Below are 6,005 nucleotides of genomic sequence, written 5' to 3' on the forward strand. Positions count from 1 at the left end.
TTTTCTAGAATTTCATGTAAATGAAATCACAAGGTATGTAGTCCTTTGTATCTGGCTTCTTAAATGTAATGGCATGTTTTTGAGTCTCACTCATGGTGAGATAATAGAAAATATGTATTGGTCTCTGCCCCTGGTTCCTGGCATAGAGCTTCTAAAACCCATGTAATTTCCTAAGTGATAAGGGCACTAGGAGCACCTTTCACTCTCTTGAGGAAACTCTTGGTGGGATTCTGGATGGGGGCTGGTCACCAGGAAGATCAAACCCTGATAAGAAGCTTGGAATCTTCAGGTCCTTCCATGGCCTCCCACTTCTCCAGAGAATGGAGAGAGAGTGGAAACAGAGTTAATAATCGATCATGCTTACATGAGAAAGTCTTCATAAAATCCCAATAGTTTGGGGTTTGGAGAGCTTCCAGTTTGGTGAACTCATCCACACCAGGAGAGTAGCACACCCCAACTCCACAGGGAGCAGAAGAAGCTCCTACACTCGGGACCCTTCCAGACCTTGCTCTATGTATCTCTTCATCTGGCTGTTCATCTGTATCCTTTATCTTTAAAAAATTAATAAACATACGAAAATACTTCTGAGGTTTATGAGCTGCTCTAGCAAATTTTAGCAAACCCCAAAGAAGGGTTCAGCAAATTTTAGCAAACCCCAAAAAGGGGTTCAGTCAGAAGCACAAGTGATAACCTAGGTTTCCACTGTCATCTGAAGTTGAAGGGCAGGAGTCTTGTAGGACTGAGTCCTTGGCCTGTGGGAGCTAACACTCTCTCCAGGTCATGTTAGAATTGAATTAAATTGTAGGGTACACAGTTGGTGTCACAAGTTGCTTGTTGTGGAGAAAGAACCTCCACACCTTTGGTGACCAGAGATGTCAGAAATGAAACATTCTATGTAACAGCTAAGACATGCTGGAAATAAAATCAGGGAGAGCTGAATGTTTCCCTGTACAGGAAGGAAAAAACTGAGTTTTTTCATTTTATCCATGTTGTCTTATTCAGTATTTTGTTCCTTCTTATTGCTAAGTAATTGTCAATTGTATGGCTATGTCACAATTTTTTTATCCACTCATTGGCTGATGGAGATTTCACTAATTTGCTGCTTAGGGCTATTATGAATAAAGATAGTATAAACATATGCGTACATGCTTTCATTTCTCCTGGGTAAATACTTAGAAGAGTAATTGCGGGGTCATATGGTGAGTGCATGGTTAACTTTATAAGAAACTGTCAAACTGTTTTCTTAAGTAGCTGTATCATTTTGTATCAGTACCAGTGGTGTATGAGAGTTCAAGTTCCTTGCCAAACTTCAGTATTGTCTATCTTCTAAGTATTAGCCATTTTAGTGGATGCATAGTGAGTGGTATTTCATTGATAGTAATTGCATTTTCCTGATGACTAAGAATGTTAGGTATCTTTCCATGTGCTTATTTTTGTCCCTATATGTTCTTTGGTGAAGTGCAATTTTTTTTTTTTTTTTTTGCACATTGAAAAAATTGAGTTGTCAGAAGGCTTACATATCTTGGTATAAGTTATTAATATGCTTTGTAAATATTTTCTCCTACACTGTAGTTTGTCTTTTAGTTTTCTAAAGTGTCTTTTGAAGAGCAAAAGTTTTCATTTTGATGAAATCCAGTGTACTGTTTCTTTTATAGTTTGTGTTGTCTCCTATTTAAGAAAACTTTGCCTATCTAATCTTTGACAAAGCAGGAAAGAGTATCCAATGGAAAAAACACAGTCTGTTTAATAAATGTTGCTGGGAGAACTGGACAGCAACATGCAGAAGAATGAAACTAGACCACTTTCTTACACTACACACAAAAAGAAACTCGAAATGGATGAAAGACCGGAATGTGAGACAGGAAACCATCAAAATCGTAGAGGAGAAAGCTGGCAACAACCTCTTTGACCTCAGCCACAGCAATTTCTTGCTCAACACATCTCCAAAGGCAAGGGAATCAAAAGCAAAAATGAACTATTGTGACATCATAAGATAAAAAGCTTCTGCATTGCGAAGGAAACAATCAACAAAACTAAAAGGCAACCAATAGAATGGGAAAAGATATTTGCAAATGACCTATTGGATAAAGGGCTAGTATCCAAAATCTATAAAAAACTCACCAAACTCTACACCCAAAAAATAAATAATCCAGTGAAGAAATGGACAGAAGACATGAACAGCCACTTTTCCAAAGAAGACATCCAGATGGCCAACAGACACATGAAACAATGCTCAACTTCACTCATCATCAGGGAAATACAAATCAAAGCCACACTGAGATACCACCTCATACCAGTCAAGTGGCTGAACTGAACAAATCAGGAGACTATAGATGCTGGCGAGGATGTGAAGAAACAGGAACCCTCTTGCACCGTTGGTGGGAATGCAAACTGGTGCAGCTGCTCTGGAAAACAGTGTGGAGGTTCCTCAAAAAATTAAAAATAGAACTACCCTATGACCCAGCAATAGCACTGCTAGGACTTTACCCAAGGGGTAGAGGAGTGCTGATGCATAGAGGCACTTGTACCCCAATGTTGATAGCAGCACTTTCAACAATAGCCAAATTATGGAAAGAGCCTAAATGTCCATCAATGGATGAATGCATAAAGAAGATGTAGTTTATATATACAATGGAATACTACTTGACAATGAGAAAGAATGAAATCTGGCCATTTGTGGCAACATGGCTGGAACTGGAGGGTATTATGCTAAGTGAAATAAGTCAGAAAAAGGTACCATATGTTTTCACTCATATGTGGATCTTAAGAAACTTAACAGAAGACCATGGGGGAAGGGAAGGGGGTAAAAGTTACAGAGAGGGAGGCAGGCAAACCATAAGAGACTCTTAAATACAGAGAACAAACTCAAAATACAGAGAGTTGACGGGAAAGGGGAAGTGAGTGATGGGCATTGAGGAGGGCACTTGTTGGGATGAGCACTGGGTGTTGTATGGAAGCCAATTTGACAATAAATTGTATTTAAAATAGAAAGAAAACATTGCCTAACACAAATCACTGATTTTTCTCCTAGGTTTTCTTCTTTTTTTTTTTTTTTTTAATGTTTATTTATTTTTGAGAGAGACAGAGACAGAATGTGAGTGGGTTAGGGGCAGAGAGAGAAGGAGACACAGAATCCGAAGCAGGCTCCAGGCTCTGAGCTGTCAGCACAGAGCCCGATGCAGGGCTCGAACTCATCAGCTGTGAGATCACGACCTGAGCTGAAGTCGGACGCTCAACCCACTGAGCCACCCAGGTGACCCCCCACCCCTGCTATGTTTTCTTCTAGAGGTTTTATTGTTTGAGTTCTTACATTTACGTCTACATTCCATTCTGAGGTTTGTTTGTTGTCGTGACCGGCGCGACAAACACCGAGGTCAGGGTCCTGAGGGTAGGGGAATGCAAGAAAAAAGAGAGAAGAGAAAGTTTGGGAACAGGAGGTTCCCCTGGGCTGATGGCCCAAGTGACGGCTTTATTGTTGCTGTACACAATCTTTTATAATATAAGACTCTTATGGATCAGGTCATTCTAAGAATAAACAGGTTTCACACGATCACTGCCAGCCAAAACATTTAGTTCTGTATACCTTGTGAACCTTGTGAACGGGTCACAAGACCTTGTTGCTAGATTGCTAGCAAAACACAGTTCCCATGTTTGTGTCTATCTGACTCGGGGTAGAAAAAGGGAGGTAGCATTACTGCCAACACCTGCAGACCACAGGCTTCAGGAATTAACTCTCTCAGCCTTGACAAGGCTTTCATATGCCCTTGAAAGTGGGGGAATGGGAGGGGGAACCACCGGGTTGGCGTGAGTCAACAGGGAACGTTGCTCGACCCGGTCTCAGCCTGGCGCCGGGGCCCGGCCCCCCACAGTTTGTACAAGAGGTGCGTTAAGGATCATGGTTGACACTTTCTCTGTGGATATCCAGTTGTCCCTGTACCTACCTGTATTAGTTGGAAAGATTATCCTTCTCTTCCATTGAGTTGTCTTGGAAACTGCAGAAAATCAAGTGACCATAGAGGTCTAAGTATATCTCTGGCATCTCTATTGAATTCCATTGATTTCTTTGTCTTTACACCAATGCCAGCTACACCGTCTTGGTTACTGTGGCTTTATAATACATTTTGAAATCAGGTAGTGTTAGTCCTCCAACTTTGTTCTGTTTCAAAATTGGTTTGCCTCTCTAGATCCTTTGCATTTCCATTTAACTTTCACAATCTGTCGATTTCTATAGAAAAATATTCTAGGGTTTTTATTGGGATGGGATTGGATAGATCAACTTGGAGAGAATGGATATCTCAGCAACATAGGGTCTTGTGATGCGAAAACATTTTATCTGTCTCCATTTATTTAGGGTTTCTTTAATTTCTCTCAGCAATATTTTGTACTTGTCTGCAGAATGCTTTTGCCAGAACTTCCTAGCTTCTGAATCCAATGGTTCCTTTCAGTCTCAATCCTACTAGACCTCATCAGTGCCCATGCTGGACTATTACGTCTTTCTTTAGCCACCTTCCTCCTTGGACTTTGTGTCCTAGCCCTGCCTTTGTCTTCCTTCTATCCTTTGGATGGTCCTATCCTGTTCTCCCACAGAGGCTCTCCTTGTTTCACAGGAGGGTGGTCAGAGATACTCCAGGTGGCTGCAGTTAAATGGTCAGCTGTGTTGTTGAAAAATTGTTCTGAAAGGACTTTTTCTCTTGGATCTTTTTAGAGAATGGTCTGCCTTTCCCCCAACAATTGTAGGATGATGATATTTTTAGAAAAGTGTCTTTAAAGAGATACCATTCTTGGAGTAGGTAAGTCTGGAGACTGTGGGGAAAGTGCCATGTTGGAAAACCTAGCAGTTTTGCAGGATTTCCAACCCACCATCTCAGCCTCTTGAGCTCTTCAGGGTTTTGTTTGGATCACTATTTTTAACCATGCCCCACACACATACACACACACTTTAGTTTACATAACATAAAATTACCATTTCAAAGGGAACAGCTCAGTGATCTCTCCCTATTCCCCCCTACCCCTAACCCCTGGCAACCACCAATCTGTCTCATTTCTCTATGAATTTATCTATTATGGATATTTCATATGGAATCATACCATATATGTGACGTTTTGCAGCTGGTTTTCACTTAGCATAATGGTTTAAAGGTTCTTGAGTCACTCTTTTTACTGTTGTATTTTGTTAAACTGTTCGCTGTCACTTAATCCCTGGCTACCCAGCCTGTCCCATGAAACTTTAGTACATAACTGACAATATTAACAGTAATATACAAACAGCAGTAATGTCTGAGGGATGGTGATGCGTGCTGTTTGGCTGTTAGTTCTTCCAGAACTGGCCTCAAGTGCAGGCAAAGTTACACAATGTTACACTTAACATTTCATCAAGAAAAAGCAGCAGCAGAATATAACATCCCAAACTTCATTAGCAAGATGCTACCATATGATGCTTTCAGAAAAAAAAGCAGAGAAAGACGGCAAGAACTGGCAGTTGAGAGCCAGCTTGGGAGCCTCTCAGACCCGCGCCAGGGATACAAAAATTGTATCCTCCAGTCTCTGTCTCCATGCTTAAAACCCGGCTGGAACAGCTACGTAGAGTGGCACCTTCTGTGGGCCTGTCAGCTCTACTACTTAGCTAAAGTGTCTCCTGTGCGCCACTTTCGTGACGATCAGAACGAGCCATCCTGCATTGTAGTCAGGGCATACATGAACCTTCAGGGGTCCTGGAACACGGATCCGGAGGGAAGTCATTGCAGGAGTATAAACAGGATGGACTGTCAAGAGGAGTCCATGTTGTCAGCGGTCCTACAATCCCACTTCCCAGTCGTCCTATGGCAACGAAGTAATGTTTGGGAAAGGGAAATACACATGCTTTTGTACAGCAGTAGGTGCTTACAGCCTCCTCAGCAAACACGCCCTGGTTTAATAAGCGCAGCCTATAGACAATTTTCTAGTCTGCCTTCCTCCATGCACTATGGGCGTCCAAAGACAAGTCCCATCTGCCACACAGCAAGGAC

This window comes from Lynx canadensis, chromosome A1 (assembly GCF_007474595.2).
Source record: "Lynx canadensis isolate LIC74 chromosome A1, mLynCan4.pri.v2, whole genome shotgun sequence".
NCBI classification, from domain to species: domain Eukaryota; kingdom Metazoa; phylum Chordata; class Mammalia; order Carnivora; family Felidae; genus Lynx; species Lynx canadensis.